This window comes from Cervus elaphus, chromosome 26 (genome assembly GCF_910594005.1).
Source record: "Cervus elaphus chromosome 26, mCerEla1.1, whole genome shotgun sequence".
Taxonomy (NCBI): Eukaryota; Metazoa; Chordata; class Mammalia; order Artiodactyla; family Cervidae; genus Cervus; species Cervus elaphus.
Genome location: NC_057840.1, coordinates 33,486,765 through 33,505,634, shown reverse-complemented (window position 1 = coordinate 33,505,634; position 18,870 = coordinate 33,486,765). Strand labels below are relative to the sequence as shown.

General features: G+C 49.5%; 1 long non-coding RNA gene and 2 pseudogenes across 1 annotated transcript; 1 reads left to right on the top strand and 2 right to left on the bottom strand.

The window, feature by feature from the left end:
- The window catches only part of LOC122684251, a 99,383-nt pseudogene that overhangs the window by 3,781 nt on the left and 76,732 nt on the right, over nt 1–18,870 (bottom strand).
- On the bottom strand, nt 287–3,260 carry LOC122684493. The gene is made up of 5 exons (XR_006338058.1): nt 3,126–3,260; nt 2,876–3,045; nt 2,620–2,698; nt 1,633–1,787; nt 287–377 (listed from the first exon to the last, which is right to left on the bottom strand). It is a non-coding gene; the product is annotated as an uncharacterized LOC122684493 (long non-coding RNA).
- Nucleotides 3,176–12,440, top strand: LOC122684474 (annotated as a pseudogene).

Genomic DNA, 18,870 nt, shown 5'->3' with positions numbered 1-18,870 from the left:
CTTCCATTGAAAATACTCTGAAGTTGTTTCTCTGAACATAGAAAGAACCCCAGAGTCCTGTAATAGAAGATGGTATTTTTCTTGCATTATCACCATTAGCAACAATGACATTGCCATACAAAGGAGAGTCTGATTTTTCACAAACTAGAAGAAGACAGAAAGTGTCCTATGTGTGGAGGTTTCTTGTTAAGTAGTTGAACATTTCATTGCAGGGATTCCATCACTTAGCACCAAGAGAAAAAGGTAAAATAGGTTGGAATAAAAAAGAGACTGAGGAGTCTGCTCACCAGACGTAACAGGACACATGAGACAACGAAGCTACTGTGTCACCATCACAGGAAGGCAGGCTCAGAACTCCTGGCTCTGACTTCTTGGCTCTAAAGTGAACAGAAGGAGGACAATGGTGGCCAAGCAAAGACTGAGTCAAAGCCAGCAGAGCCCCTGTCAGGGGCTTCCTGGGAACACAGTCTCCTGCAGAAAAGAAAGAGATGTTGGTCCAGGAGACCGAGGAAATCCTGTCCCTTTCCTGGGGCTGCCCCTCCCCAGCCCCCCTTCCAGCCCCGCCCTCACTGAGGGGCTCCTATGTTCTCCACCCCCACCCCACCCCAGGCCCAGCAGCTTCTTGTCCCCTCCTCCTTCCTTCCTGCATCACAGAGTCACCCCAGGCCCTGACACCCCCTGCTCAGGCTCAGGACTGGAGCCAGTGAGGAATCAATCTGCTCCCTTCACTCAGGTCCGGATCCTCCCTGAGAGGGGCCTAAAGGACCAGGGAGCAGGTCCCCAGAGGAGGGGCCTTGCTTCCTGACAGTCTTGGGGGGCTGCAGGCAAACCTCCTCCCTTCGCTCCCCTCCAGCCTCTGAGCCAGCAGCACACACAGCTCTCAGCACCAGGGTCCCTGCCCCCCATCTCTTCCTGGTCCCGCCCAGCTGGGCGCCTCCAGCCCAGCTCAGGCCCACCATCCCCAGGCATCTCTGCTCAAGGCAGGGCCGCTCAGTGATGGAGGCTCTGGGTCCCCAGGAGGCTGATGACGGGCAGGCCACAGGCTGAGTCAGAACTGCTGCTGCCCCAGGAGCACAGGCCTGGCCTCGCCCCTTCCCACAGTCTCTGCTGTGGGGCTCCTGCCTTGCCTGCTTGGCCCAAGCCACTTCCGGTGAGAACAGGCCTTTGGAGTTGGGTCTGCAAAGGCCTTCCCAGCCCTCCCTCCTGGGATGAGAGCCCGGCCCCTCTCATCTTGGCCCCTGGGTGGGTCCCCTCCCCGCTGACACGTCATGTGGAGCCCCCATGCTGCTCTCAGCCCCGGGAGTCCTGCCCTTGCCCTGAGCGCCTGCTGTTCTCACACCACCCACCCTGGGCCCTGCCAGCCAGCGGTCTGTGCTCAGTCAGGGGACGTGGCTCAACCCTTTCAGCATCAATAGGCCCTCAGCCTAGGGAGGGCCCCTCCCTTTTCACAATGTCACCTGACACTGGGGACCTCTCAGACCTCAGGGCTGAGCTTGTCTGAGTTCTGCTCTCAGGTGACATGGGGTCTTATCCACTGGCTCATTTCCAGGATGAAGAGGTTTAGTTAGGGGCAGGGGTCAGCTGAGATTCACCTTCCCCCTCCTCACACCAGGCCCTGTGCCCCTGCCTTACCTCTGAATTCTGCCCTCAGTACCTGGTCCTGGAAAGGACTCAGCCCAGGAAGACAGTTACGATGAAACTGGTGAGGACCACGGGGAGGATGCAGGCTTTGGATTTGATGGCTGTGGCCCTGGGCTGGAATCTAGGGGCGTCCATGGTCCATGATGCTGCAAGAAGAGTAAGAATGAAGCCTTGTTCAGACCCCAAACTCGGCAGATGCCTCCTCGCCCCCCGATTCAGGTACCCCTACTGTGCAGACAGTTTACACGCATCACATAGAGGCCTCTGTGATAGATCCTCAGGCGAGATGGGGGGAAGGCAGGAGCCCAGTCCTCACGGGGCTCTGACAGCTAATGGGGGGGAAAGACTTCAAAAACAAAACAAATAAAAAAGGGAGCTTGCATTTCTCCCCTCCAAAAATGTAAGTCTTTCCCCTGGTTCTCAGGAACCATCTGATCCATCTGTGGTCTCCCAGAGTGGGGTGGGGGGAATAGCATTTTTAACACCGAAGCAGTAAAACAAGGAGATCTCTGGTTCTGTCTTTACATGGAAATGAATTTGTAACTGAGCTGGATTTAATTGGGTTAAGGGAAAGTGAGCACTATATAAATAAACTCTTAGAATTATCAATAAAGCTCACCAGAACACACTTCTGACACCAGGAAGGACCCTGAGTCTGACTAATTGGCCAGATATGACCCAGAAACTAACTCCATCACCAAAGAACCTGAAACTATAAGCCATGTGTCAGAGCAGTTCTCCTGGGTTCCCCGACCCTGATGCTCTCCGCCCTGTAGCCCCTTCCCCAAAAAGCCTCTTCCTTGTCAGCATGTGTGTCTCCAGAACAATTCATTTCCCAGTGTTAGACAAAAGCCCACTCTCAGACCCTGCAAGGAGTCCCTCTTTCTGTAACAGATGGCGACTCTGGTGGGAATTCCACACTGCGACTGATGCCCTGACCATTCAGGTACTTAGGGACAAGTTTGTCGGCTGACTGACCTGACCCAGTGGCCGGAACAAGGATTTTCTTTTGTCCCTTGTCTCCTCCCAACTCAGATGACTGGCCTGGGTGCCCGATCTGATAAGGAACAGAGTGAGGAGGTAGAGCCTTCAGTTCAGTCGCTCAGTCGTGTCCGACTCTGCGACCCCATGGACTGCAAGCCCATCACCAACTCCTGGAGTTTACTCAAACTCATGTCCATCGAGTTGGTGATGCCTACCAACCATCTCATCCTCTGTCGTCCCCTTCTCCTACCGCCTTCAATCTTTCTCAGCATCAGGGTCTTTTCCAGTGAGTCAGTTCTTCGCATCAGGTGACCAAAGTATTGGAGTTTCATCTTCGGCAACATGAACTCGGCGGTCTCCTATCACCAGCGCAAGTCGGGCACCGCGTAGGCAAGTGGGCAGGCGAGTACACAGGGAAACCTGGCGAGAAAGCGAGCCAGCTGGCAACAGAGCCCCGCCCAGGCCCCGGCGCGCGCCTTCCTAGTGGTTACTTGAGAAACCTGGGGCGGGGCCTGTCGGCGGATGGGCGGGCCAGGCACTCGGCGCAGGAGCGGAGGTCCAGACCACAGGGGCGGGCTAGCCGGAGAGGATCGCCGGTTCTGACTTGGCAGCCTCGCACTCCTGCAACATTGGGATCCAGGAGGCAAAGGGAGAGATGGGTGGCTCCAAGAGCAGTCTTGCCTTCCTCGTTTTGCTTCTGATTGGCTTGTTGAGCGGGACGTCCAGCGGTGAGTTCGGGGATGACCCTGCGCGGGGGGTGGCGGGGGAACGCGAGGAGGTTGGATGGGTTATGACCCGGAAAGGGGAGGGGGGTGGTGTCCGTGGGGGTGCGCGAAACTTCTTGCAGGGTGTCGCCGCCGCCCCCTCCTCTTTCCCGTCCCTCGGCCCCTTTGCTCCTCGGAGGCTCTTCCCGGCTTCTTGCCGGCTCTCCGGGCCAGAGCAGGCTGCCTTGGGTGAAGTAGTAATGCCGGGAGTTTGGGAGGTGATGCTGGGAGAAGAGGGGGCCGTGCCGCGGCAGAAATAGGGTTGAAACCCCCAAGGGTCCAGACCGCCCCTGGGAAGTGGGAGCGCTGGAGCCGGGCGGTAAGGGACCAGTCGGCCTTCCCGCGGAGAAGGGACCCGCCCCGCCCCGAAAAGCACACTCTCCCGCCCCGACCTGTGCAAAAGACCCTTCTGGTCCCTATATCTCCCGGCCCTTGAAGGACCAGCACTCTTTCCCGGCCGTAAGTTATAAACGCAGAGTGGACCCGGGTGCCCAGGAGGCTTCGGCGGCGCGCTCCCAGCTTAAACGTGCTTGGGTTGGTCTTGTCAGAGCCGCAGCTGCTGGCTCCACCCGCTGCCCACGGGCTCCGCGGCGCGGCTCCTTCGTTTTCCCTGGGCTCCACCCCCCGCACTCGGGCTCCACCCCCGGCCACCGGCCGCCGCGGCACGGCTCCACCCCCGGCCCCCGGGCTCCACCCACTGCCCCCGGGGCGCCGCGTCCCGGCTCCAGCCCCGGCCTCTGGCCTCCGGGGCAGGTGTCCACCCCCGGCCTCCGGGTTCCACCCCCGGCCTCTGGGCTCCACGCGCGACCCCGGGGGCCGGTGCGAGCCTCTTCTTGAGCGGGAACCAGTTGCCCCGGCTCATTGGTCTAGACAGAACTCTATTAGAGAAGTGACCTTCTTGAGCACTACGTCTGTCCTTTAACCCAACGAAACAGATGTCCTGCCTTTCACTTGGCCTGCAGAGTCCAAGTCGAATATAAGCAGGTTTCCAAGTAGACAGTTTCGTGGACCTGCCCCAAGTCAGCATTTCTGCTTGGTGGGGGTGGGGGTGCGAGGGACACGGGGTGGGGTGTTTCCACGCACTATATAGGCTGTAGCTTTCCTTTTCTGCAAAGTAGATGATGAGGTTATGGTACTGAATGCAGCTCAACTTGACAGTAAATTCTTCAAAAACTTCCCTTCTTCAAAAATTTGAAAGGAAGGAAAATGTGCTACCAAAATCTTGAAGTAAAAACTTTGGTCTTGGACAGAGCCACTAGCAGAGCTATCTGTGATCCTGTTCATGCAGCTCAGCTACTTCTGCCCGCGTGTTTTCTATCAGCGCAGGGGTTTGCCGTGCAGTTATATTTCTTGTAGTGATAATATTAGCTGTTTTGCACCTTCATAGTGTGACAAGAATTGAACTGGAAGACAGCATCAGTGCACGGTAGTTCCCAAGGGCTGTCTCAGCCTCTTCCCAGATGACTCAGATGACTCAGGATCTGAGAGGCGCCACACCCAACAGTGGTACTTCCGGCCGTTACCCTGCCTTGTGGGTGGGTGGAGGAGTGTTTGAGAAGCGCCACTCTTTCGGAGGCCAGCGCTAAGGTGGGTGGCCATTCCCTTCTCCAGGTGATCTTTCCGACCCAAGAATCGAACTCAGGTCTCCTGAATTGCAGGCAGATTCTTTACTGTCTTAGCCACTAGGGGAGTCTGCAGCACAAATTCGTAGAGGCCAGTAATCCGCAAGCAATTTCTCAACAGGACCTGGTCCACAGGGTCAGATTGCCTGTGGAATGAGTTACCTGGTCAGAAGAGAGTCCTCCACAAAGACCTGGCTGCTAGGAGCTCTGCCACTGATGACAACCTCAAGTTAAGAGTCCAGATAGCCCCTCTCCAGCATCTTGTTCCCCATGGACTCTCACTGTCTTGGGGACAAGGGAAGCGTGGGATCGATGGATGGCTCATGAACGTCTGGTTAAAAATGAGTTCTCCGGACTTCCCTGGTGATCCAGTCGCTAAGACTCCCCACTCCCAATGAAGGGACCCAGTTCGATCATTGGTTGGCGAACTGGATCCCACATGCCACAACTAAGAACTCAGCATGTTGCAACTAAGAGCCTTCATGCTGTAAAAAGATCCCAAGTGCCACAACTAAGAGCCAATACAGCAAAAAAAAGGAAAAAAAAGACATTAAAAAATATTTTTTTTTAGTTCTCCAGTGCTAGTGATGTGTGGGCCTTCAGAGTGATAGTGTAGGAGCTCATGGAGCTGGGTCAAATACCCCACATGGATGTCGACTCTTTAGAAATATGAAAGAAGGTTATCAAATAGCCCAGCCTATCAACTGTCATGATGAACCATTTGCTGTGATGGCTTGTGCTGGGCCTTAGATTTGGAGGAGAAGCCCAGGTCCAGCAGCTGGCCCGGTGTCTCACAGAGGTCCATGCAGCCCTGGGGGCCTGTGTCTGACTCTCCTTTCTCAGTCCCCCAGCGTCAGTAGGAAGGTGCCTGCTGAGGCCCACTTGGAGCCAGCCAGTCACATACATCACCCAGCACCACAGAAGCACACTGTCTTCCAGAACACTGTGCCTTAGGAATGCCATAGCATCTAAACTTTCTAAGACAGACTTAGTGATGTGGAATATTTTCTAGATATCACTTTCATTAGGTTGAACTGAAAATGTATAAATTTTTTTGACTGAGAAATTTTTTTAACAATGTTATAAAATAAATAGTTTTTAGGATTGTTTCAACACAAATACTTGGACTAGCTTAGTACCACGTGTTTTTTAGTTTTTACTTCCTCAAAGTAATGTAGTTGACTCACCCTTGAATGTGCCCTGCTTACTTGCTCAGTTGTGTCTGACTCTTTGCGACCCCATGGACTATGCAGTCTGTGGAATTCTCCAGGGCTGAATACTGGAGTGGATAGCCTTACCCTTCTCCAGGGGATCTTCCCAACCCAGGGATCGAAGCCAGGTCTCCCACATTGCAGGTGGATTCTTTACCATCCAAGGCACCAGGGAAGCTCAAGAATACTGGAGTGGGTAGCCTCTCCCTTCTCCAGGTGATCGTTCTGACCCAGGGATTGAACTGGGGTCTCCTGCATTGCAGGTGGAGTCATTACCTGCTGAGCCACCAGGGAAGCCCTTAAGTTTCTTTCTTTTCTTTCTTCTTCCTCTTCTTCTTCTTCTTTTTTTTTTTTTAATATTCATCACTAGTCTTGGGAATTATTTGTCTATAAGATGAAATACTTTGTCTTAGGAAAAGAAAAATGAAAAAAATGGTGTTGACTTGTACAGGAAAAAGCAGTCTTGGAGGAAGAAAAGTTAAAAGCTAGAAGGAAAAAAAAGAGAGAAATACAATAGAAACAAAAACTACTCTTTCATGAAAAATTGCCTTTTTAAATTTTTTTTTAATAAAGAGGAGTTCTGCCTTCTTAATTTGCAGAAAGTAGGAGCGGAATTCACTGAAACATCTTAAATTTGGCAGATCCTAGCGTTTCTGAGAGCCAGAAGTGGGCTTGGGGCAGGTCAATAGTAAACAGTTGTAATTTTATTTATTTTTACTTTCTGGAAAAGGAGATAACACAATTCCAGAAGGCGCAATCATGTTTTAAGGTTAAGAATCCCTTTTACTGCACCTAGAACAGTGCTTTGCACAGAGTGTGTGCCTGAGTTGTGTTGTGTAAAAGAAAAAAAAGTAAACAGATTTTGTGCTTATCTTCAAGGTTGGCTTAAGTATAAAATGGATTTTTAAGAACACTTGAAAAAATTAAAGGGTTCAATTTATTAAAAAAAAAAAAATTCCGTATGCATCCCCAGGAAGGCGCTCATTGCCTAGCCACTGATCAGCGCCTCCCTGGAGTCAAAGCTCTCCCTAGACAGCTCACGCTGTTACTAATTGAAGCTGTTTATGACCCAGATCCTAACACTGGTGAAGTTAACAAGTGGTGGAAAATAAAAGTTGGTTTGTTCAGGAGCCCTGGGGAAATAGTGAGCTAATGTCCTCAGACGTCTCCAAGCTTCCCGGTTAGAAAAGGGGGCGGAGGGGCTGCTGCGGGCGCGTCAGCGTCCTGTGCAGTCAGGTTGTTGGCACAAGGTGGACGTCTGAGCCTCACCAGGCTTATGGTTTCAGCCAGTCTGGGGGTCATGTTCTTGCAGCCAGCAGTTTTTATGTGCTGGGGGTCTGCTTCCTGTAGAAACAACTTGAGACTTGTGTCAGATCTTTGTTATCTTTCAGGGAACTGGTAATTTCATGGCACTGCTATGTGGCTGGTCACGGTCTAAATTGTTACCAGTTTCCCAGCCTAAGGAGTATTCCTTTCTCCATCTTCACATGTACTAATCCCTAACTCTTAAACCACTGTTTTGAGACTCACAGGAGGCCTGGCTGACTAAAACTTCTCTACAGACAAGAGGCAGACAGAGGCCATGTGGGGGGACGGGCCCCCTAGAGCCCTTTTGGTTACAGGACCATTTATTACCCATTTTTCCATGGTCCCAAGAAGCCCAGGGCCTCCAACAGCTTCCTATCTATTGAAGAGAATCTAAACATGGTCTCTATCAACTGGCATCCTATCCCTTTGTCTGATAACTCACCCAGAAAAACCCCCCGACCTGGCCCCCAGGACCTAACGTAGGAGGGACAGGAACAGGGTTTCCCAGAGTGTGACATAGGGCTCGAGGGTGAGGCTGGGCATCCCCACTTCTACCCTTTGGTCCCACACTCATATTGTCTAGTAATTGGGACAGCGGCAGTCTATAATGGTTATTGATTAAGGCAAGAGTTGATAGATTTTTACAGAAGAAAGTAAATCTCGTTGTCTGTTTAGGCCATTTGGTATCTGTCTCTGAGTGCAAAAGGAGCTTCCACATTTGTGGAGCACCAGGAGCCAAATATAATGTGTAAATCAACTGAGAACCAGACTTGTCCACTGTCCTGGTTTCTGACCCCAGCAATGAGTGACCCACCCCCTAGAGAATCATCCAAGAGCTGCCTCAGTTGTCTGTTTATGAACCAGAAACTTACCCTGTCCTGCCCTGTAGCTTCTGGTGGTGGGAATGTGATAGGAGGTGGGTCTGGCTGTTGTGAGCTAATGTGCCTCTTCTGCTGTAGACTGGCTTCCTTGGTTCCAGGAGCGGTAGGGGACACTGCATGAAGCCACAGGTGTGAGCAGGGGATAGTGGCCCTGTATCAACTCTGGTGTCAGGCCTAGGTCACCTGCTGATGCATCTTATTTGTTCCCTGTGGCCCTGGTTATGCCAAGCCACATAATCACTTCTGTCCTATGACAGCTGGTCTATCAGAACTCATGGTTAGGGGTTGATGAACCCAGATCATGATGGGCAACTCTGACATTCCATGACCAGAGGCCTCATCTCTGACAGGCCCTAGGACCATTCCAGGAGCCAGTTGGTAAAGAATCCGCCTGCAATGCAGGAGATCCCAGTTCAATTCCTGGGTCGGGAAGATCCACTGGAGAAGGGATAGGCTACCCACTCCAGTATTCTTGGGCTTCCCTTGTGGCTCAGCTGGTAAAGAATCCACCTGCAGTGTGGGAGACCTGGGTTCGATCCCTGGGTTGGGAAGATCCCCTGGAGAAGGGGAAGGCTAACCAGTCCAGTATTCTGGCCTGAAGAATTCCATGGACTATACAGTCCATGGGGTCACAAGAGTCAGACACGACTGAGCGACTTTAACTAATTGCTTTGACCATTGTACCAACTTTGCTCCTCACATACAACACTCTACCTGGAATCTGATCTTCCCACATTTTCTATCCCTGTTCCTGCCAGAAGCCCACAGGAACACCACTCCTACCACCATCCCTGACCTTCCACAAAAGTCAGCCTTGAGCTGTGGAGATGCTTCTCATCCATGCTTTCCTCTCGGGCTCCATAGAGTCCATCAGGCTTTCCCATGGAGCTGGTGGACTGCACACACTCCTGCCCTTTCACACCGTGTCTGCCCTGCAGAGTCACTTCTCTGAGCCTTGGATCCCCTCCTCTACCACTTGCCTCGGAAGTTCTGGATTTTCTCTTTTATGCCCTGTGGTCCAAGCCTTTCTCCAGGCTTCCAAGACCCATCCTAGTGGGAGATCAGCAGCGTCTCCCCGGCCTTGCTAAGTCCTGTGACCCCTAATTGTGAACTCTCCCTTCTCCAGCTTTGGGTTCTGTGCTCACCCGCCACCTCCTTGCCCCTCTCCCTGTGATCCTTCTTCCTCAGGAGCATCCCCACAGGCTCCCCATCTCTCACAGGACACGGGGTTAGATTCTGACAGTCCTCTGTCATCTAGACTTTTCCTGCGTAGCAGCCTGGCACGTCTCTGCAAAGGTTATGATGCTGGGACCTGACCCGGTGGACGAGGGACCACACCAGGATGAGTGATCTTTGCCAGGCGGGGGCCTCCTCCTTCTCCACGAGGAGGGGGCACTGGTGTGTGGTGTGCGTGTCGTGGGGGGGTCATTGCTCTGTCAGCCCAGCCCTGCACTGTACTCGGCTCTCATAACTGGGGGAAGGGCCTGTGGGTCTTTTTTTCCCAACTTCACCCTCACTGTGTTTTTCCTTCACAGACGCTCATTCTCTTTCCTATAATTTCACCATCAATCCTCGGCCCAGACCTGGTCAGCCATGGTGTGAGGTTCAAGGCGAAGTGGATCAAAAGGTGTTTGTCTCCTGTGACTGTGATAGAGCTGAGATCAAGTACTTGAGTCCCTTGGGAGAGGAAGTGAAAAGTATGAACGCCTGGGAAACACAGACTGGCACACTGAGGGACATTGGAGACTTGCTCAAGGAGCACGTGTCTGACGTTACCCCGGAGAGATACACAGACAAGGGTGAGTGAAGAAGTCCAAATGCAGGAGGAGCAGACTGGGGGCTCAGCTGCATCCACTGTTTTTGGGTAAAAAAAAAAAATTGGATATTGTCCTTTGCTAGTAGTCCAGTGGAAAGAGCAGCTGTTGCAGGAGAGACCAGGGCCAGATTAGCTGGGCCCAGGGGAGGTGGACCCAGGTGGGGCAAAGAATCTGTCAAGCCCAGAGGCTGAGCTCTTTCTTTTCCTCAGTGGGGTCAGGCCCTCTGACCCTGCAGGCCAGGATGACGTGCTGGAGTAAACACAACGGACACATCAATGGATCCTGGCAGTTTGGCTTCAATGGAAAACTGTCCCTCCTCTTTGATTCAGAGAATGGACATTGGAAAGTGGTTCATCCTGGAGGGAGATGGATGAAAGTGAAGTGGGAGAAAGATAGAACTGTTACTGACTTCTTCAAGAAGGTCTCCATGGGAGACTGTCAGCTCTGATATCAGGCTTTCTTGGAGCGCTGGGAGAGAATGTTGAAGACCACGGGTAGGTGAGAAGATTAGGAGAAAGTGGTAGTTCTCTCATGGTGACATGGACCCACCCCTCTGTGTGTGTGTGTGTGTGTGTGTGTGAGAAAATGATCCGTCAGAGGTGAGTTGCTCCTGAAAGAACAATGACCCGGGGATGCTCCGTCATCCTCTTTCCTCTTTTACCTCCTGGCGTCTCTCCTCACAGCACAGGCCTTTGGGCGATTGAACATGGATTCTCACTGATCCTAAATATGAGAGCATCTCCATGATTCCAATCTCCTTCTTACTCTTCCCTCTTTCCAGAATCTTCTTTTAAATGTCACCAATCTTCTTTCTGGAAATCTGTCAACCTCATCTCTGCTGTCAGCTCCCGAGGACTCCATCCTCATGTCACCGTCTCTGACGTCACAGCAGGACTCAGTGACTCTGTTGGAAACCTCGCTCCCCCATTAGCTGTCAGAGTCCCATGGGGACGGGGCTCCTCTCCCCCATCTCGCCTGAGGACCTGTCACAAGGGCTTCCACGTGTGGGTGGAGGGGTAGGGGTACCTGGGTCAGGGGGGAGAGGAGGCATCTGCCGAGTTTCGGGTCTGGACAAGGGCTTGACCCTTACCCTCCTTGCAGCATCACCGACCACGGGCCCCCCTACAGTCCAGTCCTCGGCCCCAGCCATCAATCACGTCACCTGGATCCTCCTCGTGGTCCTCACCATAACTGTCTTCCTGGGCTGAGTCCTTTCCAGGAACAGGTACTAAGGGCAGAATTCAGAGGGAAGGCAGGGGCACAGGGCCTGGTGTGAGGAGGGGGATGGTGAATCCCAGCCGACCCCTGCCCCTCACTGAACCTCCTCATCCTGGAAATGAGCAGGTGGATAAGACCCCATATCACCTGAGAGCAATAATTGCGGGCCCAGCTCCAAAGGCCTGTTCTCACAGGAAGTGGCTTGGGCCAAGCAGGCAAGGCAGGAGCCCCACAGGAGAGACTGTGGGAAGGGGCGAGGCCAGGCCTGTGCTCCTGGGGCAGCAGCAGTTCTGACTCAGCCTGTGGCCTGCTCGTCACCAGCCTCCTGGGACCCAGAGCCTCCATCACTGAGCGGCCCTGCCTTGAGCAGAGGTCCTGGGGATGGTGGGCCTGAGCTGGGGTGGAGGCGCCCAGCTGGGCGGGACCAGGAAGAGATGGGGGGCAGGGACCCTGGTCCTGAGAGCTGTGTGTGCTGCTGGCTCAGAGGCTGGAGGGGAGCGAAGGGAGGAGGTTTGCCTGCAGCCCCCCAGGGCTGTCAGGAGGCAAGGCCCCTCCTCCGGGGACCTGCTCCCTGGTCCTTTAGGCCCCCCTCGGGGAGGATCCGGACCTGAGTGAAGGGAGCAGATTGATTCCTCACTGGCTCCAGTCCTGAGCCTGAGCAGGGGGTGTCAGGGCCTGGGGTGACTCTGTGATGCAGGAAGGAAGGAGGAGGGGACAAGAAGCTGCTGGGCCTGGGGTGGGGTGGGGGTGGAGGACATAGGAGCTCCTCAGTGAGGGCGGGGCTGGAGAGGGCTGGGGAGGGGCAGCCCCAGGAAAGTGACAGGATTCCTCCGCCTCCAGGACCAAGGCCTCTTTCTTTTCTGCAGGAGATGGTGCTCCTAGGAAGCCCAACAGGTGCTCTGTCTGCCTTTCTTCTGCTCTTCACTTTAGATCCAGGAGATCAGACACCATGGATCCTGAGTCTGTTTTCCGGTTACGATAACACAGTAGACGCATCATCTCATGAGCTTTATCACATTTGATGAAATCCTACTCAGCATCTCTGAAAAAAAACAACACAGAATCAATTTATTTCACTTTCTTCTGGTGCTAAGCGATGGAATTTCTGCACTGAAATGTCCAGGTACTTGAAGAAATCTCCACAAACAGGACATTTTTCATCGTATTCTAGTTTGTGGATAATTAGACTCTGCCTTGTGACCTCGTTCTTGCAAATGGTATTGCAAGAAAAATACCATCTGGTATTATAGGACTCAGGGATTCTTTCTGTGTCTGGAGAAATCACCTCAGCCTACTTTCAATAGAACAAAGTTTTATTTATGACTGTTTCCCTTAATAATTTATTATGCTGAAAGTGCAAGTGTTAGTCGCTCAGTCCTGTCCGACTCTCTGCGACCCCGTGGACTGTAGCCCGCCAGGCTCCTCTGTCCATGGGATTCTCCAGGCAAGAACACTGAAGTGGGTTGCTGTTTCCTTCTCCAGGGACCTCTCCAACTCAGGGATTGAACCCGCGTCTCCTGTGTCTCCTGTATTGACAGGCGGATTCTTTACCATCTGAGCCACTGGGGAAGCCCATTTATTATGCTGCTGCTATTTAAATCAAAATCTCAGTACTCCAGAAAACTTGAAGTATATAAGTTTCTCTCTCACGAGAGAAGTCATGATGTGTCACCATTTCTCCACCTTATGGGATTAAATGTACCTGGTGCTTCTGAGAAAACGTGGTCTGAGTGGATGCGTGTGCCCTGTGTTCATGGCAGCGCTATTCCCAGCAGCCAGGCCTGGAAGCCACCTCATGTCCACTGACAGATGAATGGAGAGAGAAAATGTGGACATATATCCAGTGCAATGTTACTCAGTGTCAAAAAGAATGAAATAATGCCATATGTAGCAACATGGATGGACCTAGAGATTGTCATATTGAGCAACATACGTCAGACAGAGAAGCAAAAACACCTTTTGCCATCACTTATATGTGGAATCCAAAAAGTCGTGATACAAGTGCTCTTACTTACAAAACAGAAAGGGACTCACAGATTTAGAGAATGAATTTATGGTTGCCAGGGGGAAAGGATGGGGGGATAGTTAGGGAGTCTGGGATCAACATGTAGACACTGATTTATTTAAAATGGATAACCAGCAAGGACCTCCTGTGTAGCGCATAGAACTCTGCTCAATGTTATGTGGCAGCCTGCGTGGGCATGGGAGGGGAGTCGGGGAAGAATAGATGCATGTACGGAAGTGAAAGTGAAAGAAGCTTAGTTGCACAGTCATGTCTGACTCTTTGGGATCCTGTGGACTGTAAGCTGCCAGCTCCTCTGTTCATGGATTCTCCAGGCAAGGCAGTACTGGAGTGGGTTGTCACTTTCTTCTCCAGGGGACCTTCCCTACCCAGGGATCGAACCCAGGTCTCTTGCATTGCAGGCAAATTCTTTACCAACTGACCCACCAGGGAGGATAGAGACATGTATGTGTATGTTAAATCCCTAGCCTAGCTTCTTTGTGCTGCTCATTCAGGACGCCTACATTCCTCTCTGGGTGTATATTTCCACTTTGCTTCCATTTTAAATAAACAAACTATTTCTCTATATGACTCCAGTAATAACATTGGTACCTATTTTTACAGTTTTTGCCTGCTTGAAACATTCTTGCTTTCGAAGACGGTAAGAGCCAAGGGAACTGCATCTCGCCCCTGGTGTTCAGTGTCTAGAATTCCTCATTTTACACCAAGCTACCCAGATTCAATTCCTGGGTAGGAAACTAAGCTCCCTCTTTAGCACAGCTCACTGCTGTCTCTCTGAGATCAATATTAAGGAAATATACACCTTATATTATTACACCTTATATTAAAGTGTAAATATGCACCTTAAATATACGGGTAGAGGGGCTTCACAAGTTTGTCATGGGGGATTTTGCCTCCACCAAGTGTTTTTTAAAAAAAGAAAGTCCTCTCAAAGTTAACCTGGTTCCTTCCCTCTCTAGGCCCTTTAATGGCTATTGTTGTTCTTTTCTTTCTAGTCCTTGTTTATTTAACCTTTTGATTGACTTTGTGTCTGTAGGAGCTACCAGTTTGAGATAACACTCATGGTGGCTCAAGGAATATAGCCCGTTCCAGTGGAGGGTGGCCCAGGTCCATGTAGGTCCTTGTGAGGGACTTCTGCACCTTGAGGGGAGGCTCAGTTCAGAAGTATTTTCCAGCAATATCATCAGTTTTAAGAATAAGGTCACAATGCAGGGAAAAGTCTAATTTTCTAAAAATACTTCTGCTATTTCAGGACTCAGGTATATTTTCTATCTCCAGAGAAACAACTTCACTGTATTTTCAGTGGAACAAAATTTTATGTTGACTGGTTCCCTTCATAATTTATTACCCTATGGGTGCTGAGTCATGTTCGACTCTTTCTGATCCCGTGGACTGCAGCCCACCAGGCTCCTCTGTCCATGGAATTTTCCAGGCAAGAAAGAATACTGGAAAGGTTCTTATTTCCTTCTCCAGGGGATCTTCCTGACCCAGGGGTCAAACACATGTCTTTTGTATCTCCTGCCTTGGCAGGCCGATTCTTTACCACTAGTGCCACCTGGGAAGACTTTACAGTTCAGTTCAGTTCAGTCGCTCAGTCGTGTCTGACTCTTTGTGACCCCATGAATCGCAGCACGCCAGGCCTCCCGGTCCATCACCAACTCCCGGAGTTTACTCAAACTCATGCCCATCGAGTAGATGATGCCATCCAGCCATCTCATCCTCTGTTGTCCCCTTCTCCTCCTGCCCCCAATCCCTCCCAGCATCAGGGTCTTTTCCAATAAGTCAACTCTTCACATGAGGTGGCCCAAGTATTGGAGTTTCAGCTTCAGCATCAGTCCTTCCAATGAACACCCAGGACTGATCTCCTTTAGGATGGATTGGTTGGAGCTCCTTGCGGTCCAAGGGACTCTCAAGAGTCTTCTCCAACACCATAGTTCAAAAACATCAATTTTTAAGCATTCAGCTTTCTTCACAGTCCAACTCTCACATCCATACATGACCACTGGAAAAACCATAGCCTTGACCAGACGGACCTTTGTTGGCAAAGTAATGTCTCTGCTTTTTAATATGCTATCTAGGTTGGTCATAACTTTCTTTCCAAGGAGTAAGCATCTTTAATTTCATGGCTGCAGTCACCATCCGCAGTGATTTTGGAGCCCAAAAAAATAAAGTCTGACACTGTTTCCACTGTCTCCCCATCTATTTCCCATGAGGTGATGGGACCAGACGCCATAATCTTAGTTTTCTGAATGTTAAGCTTTAAACCAACTTTTTCACCCTCCTCTTTCGCTTTCATCAGGAGGCTTTTTAGTTCCTCTTTACTCTCTACCATACGGGTGGTGTCATCTGCATATCTGAGGTTATTGATATTTCTCCCAGCAATCTTGATTCCAGCTTGTGCTTCCTCCAGCCCAGCGTTTCTCATGATGTACTCTGCATATAAGTTAAATAAGCAGGGTGACAATATATAGCCTTGACGTACTCCTCTTCCTATTGGGAACCAGTCTGTTGTTCCATGTCCAGTTCTAACTGTTGCTTCCTGACCTGCATACAGGTTTCTCAAGAGGCAGGTCAGGTGGTCTGGTAGTCCCATCTCTTTCACAATTTTCCACAGTTTATTGTGATCCACACAGTTGAGGGTTTTGGTGTAGTCTGTAAAGCAGAAATAGATGTTTTTCTGGAACTCTCTTGCTTTTTTGATGATCCAGCAGATGTTGGCAATTTGATCTCTGGTTCCTCTGCCTTTTCTAAAACCAGCTTGAACATCTGGAAGTTCTCGGTTCACATATTGCTGAAGCCTGGCTTGGAGAATTTTGAGCATTACTTTACTAGCGTGTGAGATGAGTGCAATTGTTTGAGCATTCTTTGGGATTGCCTTTCTTAGGGATTGGGAAGCCTTTACAGTGATCCTTAAATCAACATATCTATATTGCAAAAAAGTTAAGTACATCATGCCTGTTTTTCTAATCCAGGAGAAAAGTCATGGTATTTCACCATTCCTCCATGTGATGGGATTAAATAAAACCAATGATAATGCTTTATTTCTTGTGGAAACAGAGAATTTAAGGATCACTCCTAAAGTAACATGCAGTCCATCTGTGAAGTGATCCTTAAATTCTCTGAATTTTTAAATGTATATTTCACCATATCCCAACAGTAGGTCATATGTTTACCCTACTACGCAGCCATTCCCAATGTTAGCTCTAGGCTGGAAAATGTGGACTAAGAGCCATGTAGATACAGGCTGACCTCAGAGATATTGGAGGCTGGGTTCCAGACCAGAGCAATAAAGTGAATTTCACAATAAGGGGAATCACACAAATTTTTCATTTCCACTGCATATAATGTTATGTTGACATGGAAGTCTGTTAAGTGTTCAGTATCTTTATGTCTAAATAAATAATGTACAGACCTTAATATACAACACTTTTTTTCTAAAATAAAATATGCTGAGCATTATCTGAGCCTCCAGGGAGTCACCAACTTTTTGCTGGTGGAGGGTCTTGTCTCAATGTCTATGGCTGCTGACTGATCAGGGTGGTGGTCCTGAAGGTTGGGGTGGGTAGCGCAATTTCTGAAAATAAGACAACAATGAACTTTGTCACATCGTTTGACTCTTCCTTTCACAGAAGATTTCTCTTAGCATGCAATGCTCTTTGACAGCGTTTTACCCACACTAGAACTTCTTTCAAAATTGGACTTAATCCTGTCAAACCTACCTGCTGCCTTTTCAACTAAATTTATTCTAAATTTATAATACTCTAAGTCCTTTGTTGTCATTTCAACAATTTTCACAAAATCTTCACCAGGAGTAGATTCTATATCAAGAAACCACTTTCTTTGCTCATTCATTAGAGTCAACTCTCATTTATTCCAATTTTATCATTAGATTGTACAATCATCCCATTTTACATTAGTCTCCACTTCTAATTCTAGCTCTCTTGCTATTTCCACCACATCTGTAATTACTTCTTCCAGCGAACTGTTGAACCCCTCAAAGTCATCTCAGAAGGTTAAAATCAACTTCTTCAAATTCCTATTAATGTTGTTATTTCAACCTCTCATGAATCACAAATGTTTTGGGTGGAACTTATAATCGTGAATTCACTCTAGAAAGTTTTCAATTGATGTTGCCCAGATCCATCAAAGGAATCACTATTTGTGGCAGCTATAGCCTTACAGAAACTATTTCCTAAATACCACGACTTGAACATCATGACTACCCCTTGATCTGTGGGCTGCAGAATGGATGCTGTGTTAGCAGGTGTGAAAACAACATGAATCTCATTGTACTTCTCAATCAGGGCCCTTGGGTGGTTTCTCAATGAGAAGTGTTATCTTGAAAGAAATCCTTTTTTGGGAGCAGTAGGTCTCAACAGTGGATTTAATATTTTTGGTAATCAGTGTTGTAAACAGATATGCTGTCCTCTCGACTTTGTTGTTCCATTTGCAGAGCACAGGCGGAGTAGATTTAGCATAATTCTGAAAGATTTTCAGAATGTAAGTGAGGCTTGGCTTCAACTTCAAGTCACCAGCTGCATTAGCTGCTAACAAGAGAGTCAGCCTGTCCTTTGAATCTTTGAAGCCAGGCTGACTTCTCCTTGCTAGCCATGCAAGTCCTCGGCGGCATCTTCTTCCAATAGAGCACTCTTCTCTACACTGGAAAGCTCTAATTCAGGATAGCTGTCTTCAGAGATTATTTTATTAGATCTTCTGGATGACTTGCTGCAGCTTCTGCATCAACCCTCAATGTTTGACTCTGTGCTCTATGTTAGGAAGATGGCTTCTTTCCTTAAACCTCATGAACCAATCTCTACCAGCTTTCAACTTTTTTTCTGCGGCATCCTCACCTCTTTCAGCCTTCATAGAATTGAAGAGAGCTAGGACCTTGCTCTGGATTAGGCTTTGGCCTAAGGCACCATTGTGATCTTTCGTCCAGCCCACTGAAAGTTTCTCCATATCAGCAGTAAGGCAGTTTTGCTATCTTCTCATTTGTGTGTTCACTGGAGGAGCACTTTTGATTTCCTTTAAGAACTTTTCCTTTGCGTTCACAACTTGACTAACTATTTGGGGCAAAAGGCTTAGTTTCTGGCCCATCTTGGCTTTGACATGCCTTCTTCAAAAGCTTAACCATTTCTGTCTTTGGATTTAAAGTGAGAGAGGCATGATTCTTCCTGTCAATGGGACATATAGAGGTAAGGTTATTAATTGGCCTAATTTCGATATTGTTGTGTCTCAGGGACTCAGGCGTCTCAGGAGAGAGATGGACGGGTCAACGGAGCAGTCAGGACACACACACATATTGGATGGCAATGTGCCCATGGTTCCTGGCACCCCAAAACAATTACAATACTAACATGAAAGATCATTGATCACACAAAGGCAAAATCAAGATGGCCAA